Here is an 18,163-nt window from a genome sequence, read left to right on the forward strand (position 1 = left end):
AGAAATGTAAACATCAAGGCCTTGCCATTGAGCATTCCCAATCTTTGCCCCCTGGGAATTCCAAAGAAAAAATTCCCACTGTAGATGAGCTCACAGTTAAAAATTATAAAGCCCATAGAAAAAACCCCAGCCCCCAGAAAGTCAGAAGATGCAACGAATGAAGGGAATCAAACTGAGAAACTGTATTATGAGACCTGTTTACAAGTCTCTCTGAGGTTATTTGAGCATATATTTGATAAAATAAAGGAAATAGAGTTAATAGCAGCTACCGAACATTAATCATCAGACATAAAACTTGCATCAAGTTTGTGATGAGCATTAGATTGTTGCCTGTTCAGTGTTGCCTGCTGATTTGAAGGATGTAAGGCAGGGGAGTGAGATGGGGACACTTACCGTCTCCCAAGTTTTTCTAGAAAAGGCAAGTTACCAATATGGATCAGAAGCCTCCATTTTTTTTGCCCACACTTTGGAGAAAACCACTTTCAGGGATTTATTCTAAAGGAATAATGAGGATATGAGCCAAGATTAGCTACAAGGAAATCGTTTTTCAGTGCTGAAAAACTGGAAACATCCTAAATGTCCAGCAGCAAGGAATTCATCCAATAAATCAGAATATAGCCGAATGCTGAGGATCTAGGCAGGCATTAAAATGGGTGCCGTAGAAGAATGTGGAATGGCACGGAAAGATGTGAACGTTGTAGCTAAAAAGGCAGGCGTTTTGATAATTACATGGACGACACAATTCCATTTCTAGAAGCAGAGGATAAATACTGTGCTTTCATATTTACCTGTGGAATCTCACTCAGGAAAAATAAATATACTGGAAACCACAGTCACAGACAGGATTATCTTTAAGTGGGAATGCACGATGCCGTGGATGGAACGACACCACGGGCCCAGGTGAAAAATGAAAATTGTCTTGAATGGGAAAGGATACGGCACTTTTGGAGACACTCAGATGAAGCAGAAAATAACACAGCGCCTCACAGACAGACGAAGGTTTCCACCTTTCCTGGAGTACAACAGGAGGGTGACATCTATCAGGAGGGTGCGGACTGAAGGTTCTCCCCATGCGACGCTCTCCAAGCTTCTCCTCTCATCTGCCCCTTCTGAATCTTCTAGGTAACTGTCTGCTTGAAATAAGGTAAATGTCGTTGACGCACGGCAGCCTAGGACATTGCTGAGCTCAGTGCAAGACGGGGTTAAGAGGTGGAGTCTCCCAAGAGCATCCCACAAAGCGTCATAGCCTTCGGAGGTCCAACAATGCAGATGGGACTACAAGAGATTTATTTTTCTGTCCTTCTTGGTGCTTGTTTGTGTTTCTCACATACATTACTGTGTGCATTAATCACAATAAGATGCAGGGTAACAAAAACCCCTAAATCATTACTTTAACACAAAAACTTCCTCCCTAAACTAAACGCCTGGTGCCATCTTACGTCTATGCCATCTAAGATGCACAGCTCTGCAGGCTGAGGCAGCAGGGAAGAGAGAGCACAGAGGTGGCACACTGGCCCTTAAATACCTGCAGTCAAAAGAAACATGTACCATTTCAGCTAACACTTCATTGGCAGGAACTAGTCACATGACAAGGCACTGGAAAGTGTAGTCTTCACTTGTATACTGAACTACATACAGAGGACACTGCTAATCCTGACCACCATCTCTAATGAATACTATTTTTAACGCACTCACTAGGGTGGGGACTACTGTCCCACTTGAATTAATCTAAGAAAGCAATCTGTGCATTGCTGTATGGGAAACCCATCCACAGAAGGCTTTTGTAAAATAAGCGTATTATTTTCCAAGTTTTGGGAAGCTCTCAACAATCCCTTCATCAGCTCCCTTCTTCCACACCTAAACCTCCCCCTTTTATGGAGAGACCAAATACAGAGCACAAATCCCTGTATTATGATGGGTGCATGCTGGTTAGCCCAGAGGCACAACCAAGTTATCACGGTCCCAGGCTGCTCCTGCGTGAGACATCTTGGCCTCCCCAGAATTTCATCCAAAGGCAGGAAGAGGCATTTCTCATGGTACATTGACTAGTATCAAGAAAGGACATCTTGGGGCCGGCCCTGTGGCTTGGGCGGTTGGAGCTCCATACTCCTAACTCCCAAGGCTGCCAGTTCAATTCCCACATGGGCCAGTGGGCTCTCAACCACAAGGTTGCCGGTTCAACTCCTCGAGTCCCATAGGGGATGGTGGGCTGCGTCCCCTGCAACTAAGATTGAACATGGCACCTTGAGCTGAGCTGCTGCTGAGCTCCCGGATGGCTCAGTTGGTTGGAGCGCGTCCTCTCAACCACAAGGTGGCTGGTTCAACTCCCGCAAGGGATGGTGGGCTCCGCCCCCTGCAACTAGAAAATGGCAACTGGACCTGGAGCTCAGCTGTGCCCTCCACAACTAAGATTGAAGGGACAACAACTTGAAGCCGAACGGCACCCTCCACAACTAAGATTGAAAGAACAACTTGACTTGCAAAAAAAAAATTCCTGGAAGTGCACACTGTTCCCCAATACAGTCCTGTTCCCCTTCCCCAATAAAATCTTAAAAAAGAAAGAAAGAAAGAAAGAAAGAAAGAAAGAAAGAAAGAAAGAAAGAAAGAAAGAAAGGACATCTTCTCCCAGAATCCCCCCACCAGGCACACTTGCCTTACACCTCATTGGCCAAGACTGCACACGTGCACACATCAAAATCAATCGCTGACTGGCCCGGTTGTGAAATTACCATGACTGTATTAAAATAACCAATATTTGTCATCCTGGAGTTGGGAAGGGGGCCATGAGGTACATGGGTGCCCAGTATCTAGTCCAAATTAGAGTTCTGTTAGGAAGAAAGAAATGGCTATTTAATGGGAAATCACAATCTTCTACAGATGAAATAGGCTCTGCTTGTGGTAGGTGAGGATTCATCTGTATATTCACTCAATAGATAGTTCTTTAGTGACTACTCGGTGCCAAGTGTGATGATGGTACTATGGAATCAGAGAGAAACTAGACACAGCCCCGACCATCACTGGATTTTTAGTCCAGTAGAACTGGTTAGGCATTTATTAAATAATCATAACAGATTGTAATAGGTGCACAGATCGATACCCAGGCTACCTATGGAAGCATGGAAAAGAACATGAAAGAGAGACGTGAAGGCAATCATGGAAGGCTTTTCGGAGGAGGTTACATTTAAGCTGGGCCTTGAAAGCTGAAGAGGAGTTCACCAGTTAGACGATGTGAGAGCAGAGAGCAGTCGGGGGGAAAGCAGAAATGAACGAATAAATGATTGGATGCATGCACGAATGAATGAATGAATGAATGAATGAAAAAAGACAACATGAGAAGATACTTTAAGGAAAAACATGGCTGATAAGAGAGGGCAGGGTCAGCTGTGTGAGGCCCTCACCAGTAAGGCCTTTGAGAATGTCACGAGGCGTCTGTGGGTTGTAGTGCCTGTCATTATATGCGCCACTGACTAACGTCAAGGTACTCGCAGGGAAAGAAAATGAAGGGCATTCCAGTACAGGAAGCCACCTTCAACAGAAGTAATACATCTGAAACTCCTTCCAGACACATACCTTTATGGGCGGGAAGTATCTTAGGAAGGGTCAAAATCAGGTACAATAGAGCAGTGCATCTTAATGTGGTAGAACCTGTGACCCTTCCCTCCTGTCTGGGGTCTTTCCAAAGAGTTAATTCTTTGGTGGGCAGTCCTCTTTCTGGCTATGGGGGAGATTTGAGAGGTTTAATCAAAGCAAATGGGAAGAGTTAGACGGGAGAGATGGCCAATGTCTTTGGCGAGTGTCCCTACTGCTATGTCTCCCTGGGAATCTAGAGATTCATGACCAGGGTGGACTGACTGGGGACTCTTCTGGTCTGCAATATTTTGTCTTTTTTTCCCCCACTGAAAATGATAATCAACTGTTTTGGATGATTAAAATACAGACTCATTTGGAGGCAGAGGAATGGACAGCTTGAGCTCTTAAGACTTTCCGTCTGCCTTCCATTGCAGGAGACAGCATGGCAGAGGGAATATGATACAATAAAGGATAGATCTGCTTTGTTGCAGGTTCCTGGCACGGAGCTTCAAAAACCCTTGGAATTTCCCGAGTAATAAGAGTATCTGTTTTACTCATAAAGAGCCCCTTTTGGGGCAGGATAGTGGGAAGCGGGGAGGAGGGCTGGGTAGCTTCAGGATGGGGGTTGCTTGCCAGAGGAACCAACAATGTGATTAAAGGGTTGGACCCTTCAGCCCTACACTGCACCTCTGCAGAGGGGAGGGCGACTGGAGATTGAGTTCAATCACATGGCTTAAATTCAATCGATGATTTAATCCATCATGTCCATATAATGAAATCTCGATAGAAACTCTTAGACAGTGAGGCTTGGGGGAGCTTCCAGGTGGGTGAACACATCAATGTGCTAGGAAGGTGACATACCCTGATTTCAGGGGAGAGCGTATGGGAGCTCCCCACCCCACCCTCCACCCACCCTGCCTTACGCATCTCTTCCATTTAGCTGTTTTTGACTTGTGTCCTTTCTAATAAAACTGTAATTACAAGTATGGTATGTTCAGTGAGTTCCATGAGTTGTTCTAGTGAGTTACCTGAAGGGAGTCATGGGATCCCCTAATTTTGTAGCTAGAGCATGGGTGGCTAGGGAAAACCTGGAACTAGGGGTTGGTGTCTGAAGTAGGGGCAGTCTTGTGGGACTGAGCCCCTTAACCTATGGGATCCATGCTAACTCTGGGTAGTGAGTGTCAGAAGTGAGTTGTAGGGCTTCCAGCTGGTGCTAGAGAATTGCTGTGGGAACTCAGAGAACCATGATGATGGCCGATAGTTATCGAGCACTTATTAAGCGCCATGTGCATACAAAATCTTCCCTGCGCATTTTCTCAGATAAGAATCCAGATCCCACGCAGCTCCCAGCATTGATGGCTGCAGAGGGGCCTCTCTTTACACGGCATGGGTAGATTCTTCCCTATGTATGGCTTTAAATCAGGTCATGCATTCCTTAGAATGGCCTTCACCTGGCCAGAGACTCTACGACTTTTGTTCCAGGTTTCCCTCCCCATCTGCAGCCCTTCCAGCAAGCAGTGACAGATCTGTAAACACTCCAAGGCTGGTCCTTAATGACAGCCGTTGGTAAATCAAAGAGTGCTTCTGCAGCACAAATGGATGTAATCACCCCCTAATTTGGTTTGTGGGTTTCGATTTGCTTGCTGGCTTTAGACTGTTCTGCATCCTGTTGTACACTGGGCTTCAACAGTCTCAGCCGCCAGTGGGCTGGCGCTGTCGTGTTTTGTTTTGCGCAACACCAGGTGTGATGCCAAATGAATGGTGTTAGTTCTTCCCCAGTGCTGTGAGTTACGCGTCCAAGGGAGCATTGTCCTTCCAAGTTCTCACCTGTGAAGGTAAACGTGTTCTCCTCCACTCTGCCTTGAGTACCTGGAGCACCCGTCCTCCCACTCTCTTCCCTGAGAGCCCGAGGGGTCTTCCAGGACAGGAAGCCTATTTCCCGAAAGTAAGACCTAGCCAGACAATCAGCTCTAATGCGTCTGAGATACGCTCAGACATCTCAACGCATAAAAACTTAAAATTTAAAATAAATTTAAAATAAAACTTAGAATTTATGTGTTTTAAGCTGCGTGCCATTCTAGCAGTGTGATGAAATCTCATGCCATCGCACGGTCCTGCCCAGAGCATGAATCACTCCTTTGTCCAGCATCCACGCTGCATATGCCCCCCACCCGTTAGTCCCTTAGCAGCCGTCTGGGTTACCAGGCCGATGGTCGCAGTTACGCAGCACTTGTGGTCAAGTCCCCCTTATTGTACTTAATAATGGCCCCAAAGCCTTTCACATAACTTTGATTACAGTATATTGTTATAATTGTTCAATTTACGATTATTGTTGATCTCTTAGTGTGCCTAATTTATAAATTAAACTTCGTCACAGGTGTATATAGATAGGAAAAAAACATAGTATGTTCAGGGTTTGGTACTATTCGCGGTTTCAGGCATCCACTGGGGGTCTTGAAATGTATCCGCCATGGATAAGAGGGAACTATTGTATTGCAGAGACTTCACTGACCACACATGGACCGTCCGGATTTCTTGGTTAAGAATTTCTGATCTTTACTCTAGACTCTAGCTGTACAGATGTGCCAAGGAAGGGAAAGTGACTTTCCTGAGATCACTCAACTGGACAGAGAGAAGGGAGAAAAAAACCCTTCTTTGATCTGTAAGTGGTCAGATCCCCCTCATGTTTCCAGATCCCCCATTCCCTCTGGGCAGAGACAGCCAGGACATTCATCCAGGGCTGGACTTTGCCACTTAAACTTCTTTGTTTGGAACGCATCCTTAGAAATTTCTTTTGGACCCAAATCTCCCCAGACTAGGTTTAAAGCTTTGAGGAGAGAAGAGCTACACACTGATGTGTGTGTTACAAGAGTGGGGGAAGTTATTTATTTATCCATCTATCTATGTTTGTGTTTTACTGTTTTCCCATGTGTTTTCTGACTCCGAGGTGAATCAGAGCTCGGTTCTGCTCCATAAGATTGGTTAACAATCTTGGACAGTTGCTGTATTCTCAGTGGAAGTCAGAGCCCCTGCACAACACTGAATCATTCACACCGAACGGGTTGTATTTGCTGATGGAGCAAGCAGAATTTTGTGTGTCAAAGAAAGACGCATTCAATGGAGTATTTCAGGAAAGCAAGCAGCACTGGGTCTAATTTAGGGTGCTGCTTGACTCTGCCTCCCCAAAGTGAGGGGAGCTGCTTCTGCCCACACAGGCAGAGTGAGCCCATTTCCGGCTGTGGCCATAACACATGCGTCATGAGGGCTTGCCCCAAGCTCTGTCCTTCAAACATGCCATCAGCATTTGGATCTTTGAACCTGCCATGCCCCAAGCTCGGCAGAGCGCAGAAAGACAAGACTGGTCACTTTTTGGATGAGAGCTCCTAATTCAATGATGCTATCTTTGTTAGGAATGATTTGGTTGCAAGGAACTGACACCTTCTCAGATTAACTCAGGTGAAAGGAGGCTGATTGAATGGATAAAGGGGATTCTTGTGGATTTCAATGGTGAAGAAAACCAGTGTACCTTTTGAAAATCAGCAGTCACTAGATAACTGTGTTTTCCATCCTTCCCTCCCTTTCCCTCTCTGTCTGGAGCCATATAACAGAATGAACGAATAAATGAACGAATGGAGCGAATGGCTATATAGGAATCCAAGCGCATCAGTTAGGGCAGGTGGCTCCAAAACTTCTGCTTAACCACGGCCCCTGACCACCTTGACGTAGCCTAAGGGAGACATGCAAGGATACACGTTGCTGTCCATGGTCCTAAACAACCACTGAGCACATTTTGTTCCCCTGGCACTGGGACCCTGGTGACCTCATTCAAATTGGTCCAGGACATCTTAATCAGATTTTGTAGGAGGTGTGAGGGTAGAGCATGAAAAAAAAGGAAGCATGAAAGAAAAAAGCCTTAGAGGCAGGCGTGCAGGGCCACAGACTCCTACAGGTGACAGGAACTAAGCATGACCATTGGATAGGTTATACCAAGCATGCGTGGATTGTTTTGTTGTTATGGCTATTTTGCCTTCTATGCCAATGAATAAATTGGTATTTTTCACAGTTGTAGGACAAATATAATGACCAATCCTGCTCCATTCTGATGCCATATTTAGAAGTGTCAGAGAACGCACCCCTTTGTAATATCATCTGATCCCATTGGTATAAGAATCTTGGTTTTTGAAAACATTTCTTGTGACGGACTCAATCTGCTCTCTTGTAACCATCCCCCTCTAGTCCCAGTTCTGCTGCCTCTTGCACATTACAGCCCTTCAGACAATTCAAGTCCATTCTCAGCTCCCTTTGGGTCATCTGTTCTCCAGCAGCTCGCTCAGCCTCTCCCCCATTGACCCTGGGACTCCTTCTGTCCTGCATCAGCACATTCTGACAGAGCAACAGGTGGCCCATAGAGACTGAATGAAACTGCTGAGAGGGGAGTCTGGGCTGATGACAGCAGCTGGAGGTTCCTTTCCAAGCAGTCCTCAGTCCTGACCAGTTAGCGTCTGCAAGCAGGTGCCCTAAATGAGCCCCAAGGGATCACATAACTCAATTAACCTGCTAGCATCCCAGCGCCATTTGCCAGCTTTTATGAATGTGCATGGGCAGGCACTCAGCACCTGGGTCTTCAGTAGGAAGCCTGCTGTTCACGTCAGCTTGTCTACAAGCACAATGCTCCCACTTTCTCTGGGGCCTGCCTCCCAATTTTCAAGGAATACACTGAACATATTTGAAATCCAGTGTGTGGATCTCGCTTTCTAAGCCTCGCTACTGTCACCAGGATTGTGTGGTCCTGGGTAGCCCCTCAAGTGGGGTCTAAGAAGGGTGGTGTTCATTTGCACCGCTGCTATTCTAGAACACAGGCTTTGGATGTTGACATCCAGGTTGAAGCCCTGCTTTTCCTGATAAACTATAGTAAATACTTTGAGGGCATTTCCCCCACCTGTCGCCACACCCCTCCTCTGATAACGACAGCCACGTCTGTGCTGTTATTCTGCACCAAGCTCCTCCCTCTGCCTCTGGTGATTGGACCAGGCATGTACACCTGCTAACAGATGAGCCAATCAGACCATCCTCCCAGAAGGCCGGTCAGTCTGTGCTGTGTGTGGCAGTGGTAGAAGCTGGGCAACCAAAGCTGCAGTGGGGAAAAGGGGTCTCTTCCTCAGGGAAGCCAGTCTGCAGACAGACTGAGAGAGAGAAGAATGAAACAGAGAACAGAGTTGGGTCCCAGGAAGCATGTGGCAGAGATAGAGACAGAGAAACCCCCCTTAGTCTTGGGTAGCAGGGCCCCTGCCCGAGCCCCACACCTCAGCACAATTTGCACTTTGAAGTGCCTCCTTGCTTTCCTGGAAACGTTCTAAGTCCCTCTCCAAATGCTGGAATCTGCTGGGGTTGGCAGTGCTATCCAGGCGGGGCACCCTAAGACCAGACCAGCATCCATATAGACTCCAGTCTCTGCTCCTCCCCTGCAAGGATCCTTTACCCATGTGGAGGGTTGACCGGATACCCTAATGAGTGGGGTGGCCCTAGATGCTAAGGCCTCCTGAGATAACAGTTCCCACCAGCCAGTGTGATTTTGTTAACGGCACTGAATGCAATGGGGCCACAGAATGGTGCCAACACAACGATTTAGATTCACTCACACTATTTATACAGACAGGAGATCCCCAAAAAACCCCTGCCCTGGGACCTACCCACCCTAGGGACAGCACTGCTTTGCAGGACTCCTTCCGTTTCTTTCTTCCAGTCCCTCTGGAGGCCCTGGGCTCTATGAGCTGTAAATTGAGCTGTTCGCTCCAGCCATCTGAAAGAACTGTTTTCTACAGTCCTGGCAGCCCAATATTCCCTTCACTAATGAAGCACTATCTTGATGATGTCCACTGATTTGTGTTCCCAGTCATAACATGTAGTCTTTTATCCATACAACGAACATTTCTTAAATTGTTATGGTGGGCCAGGCACAGATAATACAAAGATTCCTAACATCCTGCTCTGAAGAAGCCCATGATCTGGTGAAAGAGGCAGAAACATATCAAAACCAGGTAATTACAATAGAATAGTCCTTTGAGATCAGGCCCAAGCTTGACAGAAACAAGGTCCTTAGAGGATTATGGAGAGAGAGAGGACGGGTGCTACTCAGCCGATCAGAAAGCCTTTGCAGAAGAGAGGGTATTTGGTCTGGGTCGTGAAGCATGTATAAGCACCTTCTAGGTGCTAAAGGGTGAGAACAAGACTCCAGATGGTATTTGGCAGGGCACACAGGTGTAAGAACGCATGTAATGTGTGGAGAAGGACGGACAGCCCCATGGGGCGAGAATGTAGAATGCATAGCACCACGTTAACCCATAAATAGGAGTGACCCCCCCCGTAAGGGGCAGGCAGTAGAGATGGAGCAGCGAATATGCCAGGCCTGACCCATAACTTCCTGCAGCCTCTCCTACGTGAGGGAGGAATGTCAGGAGATGTTCCCTAGATCCTGCCACGGAGATGCCTTCATGACACCCTGCACTCCTGGAGCACCACCCATCTCTCTCTGTAGCTGTGGTCTGTTGACACGTCATGCTCTCTGATGAGACTGTGAGTTCCTTAAAGCAGAATGTTGTACTGTTCACCTCTCCTGCGTTCCCTCTGCCCAGAGCAGCTTCTAGCACATCGTGGCCACTCCACAGATACGTGATGAAAGAATAATAAATAAAACAAGCTGGTGGGGCCAGGCCTGTTTTACCTCCTAAGCCTCTTGAGAGGGAATTGTTACTGTTGCTTGTATTCAATGCAACAAGGCAAGTTTTGTTTTGTTTCGTTTTGTTTTAAAGCAGGGATAATTGCATTCCCCTACCACAGATCAAATTAAACACAGCCTTTAACACGAGCGATTGAAAATGCTTTACTTCTCCCACTGTCAGCTCTTCTCCTGAGCCATTTTCTTCCTTCACTGACTTCTTTTGAGGCATGTCAAGGCCATTGGCATACAAAGCACATTGCATTGGCTCTTTGCTTTCCAAACACTGCAAAAAGAAGGGATTTGCCCTTTCATAAGGATTGTGGCACCCCGAGCGCCCCTACATGGCAGTGATGTCTGGGATTTCTTATCTCGACGTCAGGAGACCTTCTCTCCAACCGGGCGGATGTGAAGCTGGGAGATAGATAGATGGAGGCGATCTGACACCATTCCCTCAAGAGAAAATGCTGAGGCGAAGGTTTATTAATAGTGCAGATCAGCCCCGCCACAGGCAACTGTGAGAAGGAGACAGGAGGATGAGGGGGAAAGCACTGGCCTCTGCTGACATTTTATTTCTTTGACATCTGTGCAGAGAATCCCAGGCTCCTGTCCTGGGGGATGAAAAGGAGAGCACGGCCACAGCCAGAAAACTAAGATGGAAAACACGTACTGATCCCGCAGCCAACAGGGACAGAGTAAATTCCCTCACGGGAAAGGGCAGGTCTCAGTAAGCATCCTGTTTGGCTTAGAAAGGTAAGCAATATAAATAGGTCTATTGCCATCATCTGCTCATTAGAGCTCTCTACATCTACTAAGAATTAGGAGCGCTTGAGTCCTTGGTGTAGATTGCCAAGATTACTGCAATTCTTCCTCTCGCTGTGCCACTGCCCTTTGCAACAGGATGCCGCTCCCATCAAGGGGTGGAGACTATTTTCCTACTCCGGAATCCGCACTGGACTAGCTTTGGCCAATTGAACACGGCGGAAGTGATACTGTGTCCATTCTAAGCCTGGGCCTCAACAGACTGTACATATTCCATTGATTCTCTCTGGGAAATCTTCCTGGCTGCCACGGGAACAGCCTGGGCTAGCCTGTGGGAGGAGAGGCCAGAATCATTCCAGAACAGTTATCTCAGCCGAGGCCTCACATATGTGAGAATTCAGCCAGGATCAGTAAGGCTACCTACCCCACCTGCTCCTAATGCAGATGCAAGAAAGTGTCCAGCTAAGATCGGGAAAACCACCCAGCTGAGCCCAGCCTAAACTGCCAATGGCAGAATTTTAAGCTCAATAAATGGCTGCTATGTTAAGCCACGCTAAGTGCATTTTGCTGTATAGTAAGTTAACTGAATAGATTTTTATTTGGGTTCAGGCACTCCTAGAGGACAAGAGGATTTAGCATTTAGTGGAGAAAAGACTAGACATCTAAGATAGACTAAAAGTCCCACGAAGGCAGGAACCGTGTTCTTTTGATTCAACCCAATGGGCACGGCAAGTGACACAGAACATATGATAAATCTCATTGTATTGAGTTTGAAGACTGTGCAGAAAACTGGGCATCTTCAAGAGGGTGTCCTCATGAGAATTGACCCAATTTGCCTCCTGGAATAATAATCTCCCTGGTTCAAGCTTCAGGAAGAATGACAGCTATTTGAATTTTATCTAACAAGGTGTGGGCCTGGTTAAGAAGAGCCAGCTAATAGTTAACCATCTCCAGCACACACTCTCCCTGCCCTACACCACTGCTCCATCTGCTGTCTGTCCAGTTACCAAAACCATGGAGTCATTCTTGATATCCCACCCCCTTCTCACCTTCACTCAGTCTCCGTGTCCTGCTGCGTATGCCCCTTAAATACATCTCAATCGATTCACGTTTTACCACCACCCTAGTTTTGACTTGAGTGACCCCATCGGCTTTCTAAACTAGCCTCTTAACAATCTCATAACCTCTAACCGTTCTCCCCAGCGCAGCAAGCGTGATGTTTCCAAAGCACCACTCTGACCGCCCCTCCCCTGCTCACTTTCAGTGGCTGCCCCCTGCCCTGGGCCTCAGACTCCTTTCTCAACAGGGTTTCTTAGCCCGAGTGTGCCCCCTGCTGACTTTCCTCCCTCCTTTCTCCCTTTCTCCGTTTTCACCCAAACTCAGGCTTTTCCTGCAATACTGAACTATTCGCAGTTCAGAAGGTCTAGGACACTCTAGAGCTGGGACAGTCTCCCCACTGCCTATCCCATTGCCCAGCTATTTCCTTACTTCTTTTTTACGACTCACTTCCTTAGATGTCATAGCCTTCCTCAGGCTGGGTAAGATGGAAGCATTTCCTCTGCAGTCCTTCAGCTTCCTGTCCGTTTCCCAGATCTCACTGAGGTGCCAATGCCTGTTTCCTGCCCCCCTCACTCCCTGCCACTAGACTTTGAGCTCTGTGAGGCCAGGGCTCATTCCTTCATCTCTGCGTCTAGCACAAACCCTGACTTACAATAAGCAGTTGATTGAATGAATGAATGAAGCCAAAACAAGAGAGACTTTGAGCAGCCCCTCCTGAGAATGAATAAGGTGTGAGGGAACTCTTATAGAGAGAAATGGAAAAACCAGTTTCCACTTCTAGGTTACATGATCTCCTGGGAAGTGGATTAGAAGTAAGGGGGAACAGTAACCAGTGTCTGTATCAGGCACAAACATGGAGTACATTCATGAATTGCTGGTTCTCATCAGACTTCAGTTCTCAAAGGCAACATATGTTCAGGACCCCTAAATGTTGGTGTTTATCAAGGACTTGTATCACGCACCAGGTCAAGGGCTTTACAAGTCTTATCTCACTCAAGCCAGCCACGAGATAAAGTAGGTTCTATCACCATCCCCCCTTTTCCGATGAGAATTCACAAGCACAGAGAGGTTAAGCAAGTTGCCCAAGGTCACTCAGCCAGTGGGATAAGTTAATTCATTTTGCTTGAGTGCAAGGCTATACCGTCTTTACCTAGCCCCTGCTATGAAATGTAGGCTATGGGAGATACACCATTTTAACATATTTTGCTTCCTTATGAGTACAGATCAAGAGAAAGTTTCCCCATTTAGATGATCAGCCTAGTCAATGGTCTGAAGAGCAAACAGAATCTCAATCAATAAACATAGTTGTTTTTCTTTCTGAGGGTATAATCTTCAGTGAATATTTCTTGCCAAGACATAAGCATTCTATTTCCTGCCACCAGATTCCTAAGAGCGAAGAAGTGAAAATTATATATGCATTTAATGTGGCCAATTAGCACACTCCTTCTCTATTTGTTTCTACATGTAAGATTAATGTTATTTTCCTTCATTAATTAGCCTCCACTATAAACCGGCCGCTTTCTCTGCAATCCTATAAACTTCGCCACCTCCTGGGCCTTCACCCATGTGGCTTTTCTTGCCTGAAAGCCACCTCCATCTAAAGCTGTCATTTAAGGTCAAGTTCCCCCCTCCAAGACCTACCTCCTTCTATGTTGCTGCATCTTCCTGTTCTGAGAAACATTACAGGGGGCTCAGTGTTCTCTCCATTCCATCTTGTACCTATCAAGACATCATCCGCTCCACACATGTGTTTTTGTTTGGCCTGCATGATCTGGCTGCCTAGAATTTTTTTTAAAAAAGTTGAATTAGTTGCCAACTTTCAAAAACCATGAAACTTCATGTCAAGATCTAGCCTTCTGATTTTTCTTGAGAGGCCACAAGATTTGATAACTCTGTAGCCATATTCCTTCATGGCTACAAATACCCAGCACTGAGTGGCTGTCTCCTTAGACAGGGTACAGTAGATGCTGGTGTGCTTCCTGCCCCTCCACACTCCCCAACCTACCATTTCTGTGCACCTGGCTGGCCGGCTGACTTCCAGCCATCCACTCATCTGATTCCTTGTGTGAAATGTCCCTCTATCGAGCCCACTCTCATTGCAGGACTGGAAGCGCCAGGGAATAAACACCTACTCACCTCCCCCAAGAAGCAGCTCTCAACCAACGACTGCAAGAAATTGGTGAGCCTGTCTCCTCATCTAAAGGTTTTCAAGTCCTGACATCCTGGTGATCTGTCTGTTATCTAGTGGTGCATGGTCACCACCCCAAACGTATTACCTCTCACTGTCCCGTAGATTACCTGCGTGGTTCTTCTGCTTCACCTGGTGTCAGCTGGTCCCTGAGTGGCTGCACTCATGTGAGGCTTCATTTAATGAGCGGGACTATCCAGGATGGCTGGAGTTAGTGTTGGCAAGGAATCAGTGCTGGGAGCACAGCTGGGGCTGTACTGGTCGAAGAGTGAACGTTCCAAGAGCCCCAAGCAGAAACTACAGGCTTCTCATGACCTGGCCTCAGAAACCACACAGCATCCCCCTTCCACCATATTCTACGGGTCACGCAAGTCACAGGACCAGTCCAGACTCAAGTGGAGGATTAGACACCACCGCTCCATGGGAGGCACGATGAAGAGTTTGGAGCCGTCTTTATTCTACCACCTGGTCTATTTGAACAAATGAGCACTGGCTGCCATTTCATCATTTAAATCATTCATTCATTCTTTCATTCAACACTTATGGAACACCGGAGAAATGACACGAGTCACACGTGGTACCTGCCCCGGACAAGTTCATTTGGTGGAACAGTTTGCGACAGTAACAGATTGAAGTTCACATTCATCAGAGATCTTATGTGGCTGCACAGTAGAATCGTCTGGACCTTGTCAAAAAACATGGACACCTTACTAGAGCAGTTTCTCCTGGTATTCTCTTAGAATACTGTACAGCCTTGCACAGGAGTGGGCTTCCGTGGCACGAGGCATTAAAACCACCTTCGGTACTTGCTAGAATCCAGATTCTTGGGCTCCCTCTCCTAAAATATGTGGATTCATAGTAGCTCTAGGGTGGGACAGAGAATCTACATTTTTAGTAAGGATTTCAGGTGATTCCGGTGTGACCGGTACATGGGCTGCATCTTGCTGTGTTTTCCAAACTCTGCATTTTAAAGGAAGTGAGTTGTTGGGTAAAGTGTGTGTGTGTGTGATGTGTGTGATCTGTATAAACACCTGTGATCGGCTGAATTTAATTGGACCACAGCTGGTGTTGATTGCATATTTTTAATGTAGCTTTTCAATACTCCCCTAGCACAGTCTTTACGACTGAAAATCAGTATTGAGCCCAACCTTGGCTGTCGATTTTAAGGTTTATTTAAAAACACATGACAGCCGGAGCTGTTCGTTCTTTAGCTAATGATTCTACACACGGATTTAGGAGTTTAGGTGCAGTATGTGGAACGCAGAATTTCTACCATAATTGGGCAGCTGTTGGTTGGCTTTAAAAACTGTGAGTTGTTTGCTCTCCAAATCAGCTTGGGCAGATTGTGTCATGACCCCAGTCCAGCAGAAGATTTTCTATGCTGAAAATAATTATCAAGACTGCTGTAAAGGAGATGCGAGATGGTGGAGTAGATAAACACCGTGCCTGCTTCCTTCCATGCACACATTAAAATCACAACTAAATTACAGAACAATCAACCTGGAGAACCATCTGAAGTCTGGCTGAGTTTTATCACCAGGGATATAAAGAAGAAGCCATGTTGAGACCGGTAGGAGAGGTGGAGACATGAAATGGGCTGGCCCCAAACCTCCGTGTGGTGGTTGAGAACCAGGAGGGATATCTCAGTCAGAGAGGCTCACCCCAGAGCAGTGAGAAACCCTAACCCCACACCAGCCTCTCCAGCCCAGAGTACTGGTGCCGGGAAGAGGAGCCTCCACAACTGGCTGTGAAAAACAGTGGGGATTCCAACCATCCAGGTGGAACAGAAGGCAGCAGAAAACCTAAGGCGACATCATCTTAAACAGCCTGCACACAAACTCTCACTCGCAGGCACACACCTTGGGCTCCAGCAGAGGGACAATAACTCGGGGGGTGTCAGAGACATATGGGGGCAGACTGAGGTGTGTGGCTGCAAAGCGAGAGCGAGGGGACAGTTGCCATTTTTCTTGTGTGGGGGTCTTTCTTCCTGTGCAGCTGGCAGGCGGGTTCCATCTTCCCTGTGTCGAGCCCGCCCCCTCATGACAAATCTGAATCTGATTGTCCTGGTGAGCTCCACTCACTCCACCCGGCTGACTCACTGAGACCCTGCCCCACCCAACTCGCCCAACACCGGAGGTAGTTTCTCCGAGAGTAGCCAGCCCTGCCCACATTGCACTCTTTCTTAGAAAACTATCAGTGTCCGCAGGACCCAGGCAGGCAGCAGCTGGCTTCAGTGTGTTCTAAGACTTTTTCTGAATAGCTTCAGGCTCAGCACTGGCACCAAACCAGAGTCTACATTAACCTGTTGACCACAACTCTTCCCACTCTAATGACTCCCTGAGGCCCTCCCTCACCCAACTCATGTCCCTCAGTGGGCTTTATGAGGGGCTGAATCTTAAGGGAGCTCACAGGTGGCAGCAGGCCTTGGGGTGTCCTGGCATTTTGCAGAGTTACCCCAGACCCGGTACTGGTGGCAGCCATCCTCAGTTCACAGTGTGGCCTTGGCGTGTGGGGTGTCCAGCGGGGCGGCCTGCGGGGTCTCTGCTCCCGCTCCCCACATAAGAACACAGGACAAGGTGAGGCCAAAAGGAACACCCACGGAGCCATAGGTAGGGAAGTCATACCACTATGGTCTCACTGGAGGCTGGGTTTACACGACGTGCAACCTGCTGTCCGCTTTGCTGCCAACCGACCAACTCTCCTCGACTCTCCTTACTCTCCTTCAGTCTCCTCCTTCACTCTCCTCGGCTCCCCTCCATAGCCATGGCAGTTATATCAGTGACCAATGGCTTAATGGCTACAGCTGATGGCCAACCAGCCACAGCTGACGGCCATCCACTATCTGAGCCAGCACCTCTCCACATGAGGCCGAGAGCCTGGAAACTGCTTTCTGGGGCTCTGTCCCCACAGGCCTCTCCCAAGTGCCTCCAATTTTAGCACAGGCAGTGAACAACTGCAGATTACTTTGTAGCTCCTACCAGGTAGTCCCCGACCAATCACAGGCAGTGGCTGACCTGGGCCTGCACTGGAGCCCCTCCCAACAGGCCCCAGAACCAACACACTTGGAGGTTGGCTTCAGACCACAGCAAAGCACCACTCAATTAGCCTAGGTAGCACACCTAAAAGATGGTCTCAACAGGCACCAGAGCCCACTGGGGCAAATCCCACTCAGGGGGGAAAGCCCCCTGCACAGCAGCCTGTAAGCTGTGGACATGGCCAAACCCACAGCCAATCAGCCTGAGGGCCAAACCCACCCACTGATGTGTCAATAATAATCAAGGACAACTATAACAGGAGGGCACACACAGCCCACCCAAGGGACACTCATGGAGCACCCAGAGCAGGTGATCAGGAACATTGTGCCAGGGCCCCACAGGGCACCTGCTACATAAGGCCACCTGGTAAGATGGGGAAACAGCAGATCTACCTAAAACATAGAAACCAACAGAGAGGCAATCAAAATGAGGAAACAGAGAAATACATCCCAAGTGAAAGAACAGGATAAAACTCCAGAAACAGGACTAAACGAAATGGAGGCAAGGAACCTACCAGATACAGAGTTCAGAACAATGGTTATAAGGATGCTCAAGGAACTTAGTGAGAACTTCAACAGAGGCATGGAAAGCATAAAAAAGGACAAATTTGGAAGATAAGGTTGCAGAAACACCCAATATAAAGAGCAAAAAGAAAAAAGAATCCAAAAAAATGAGGATAGTTTAAGAGACCTCTGGGACAACATTAAGCATGACAACATTCGCCTCACAGGGGTATCAGAGGGAGAAGAGAGAAAGAAAGGGATTGAGAATCTATTTGAAGAAATAATGACTGAAAACTTTCCTAGCCTGGCAAAGGAAATAGACATACAAATC

This window comes from Rhinolophus hipposideros, assembly GCF_964194185.1.
Source record: "Rhinolophus hipposideros genome assembly, chromosome: 24".
NCBI lineage: Eukaryota > Metazoa > Chordata > Mammalia > Chiroptera > Rhinolophidae > Rhinolophus > Rhinolophus hipposideros.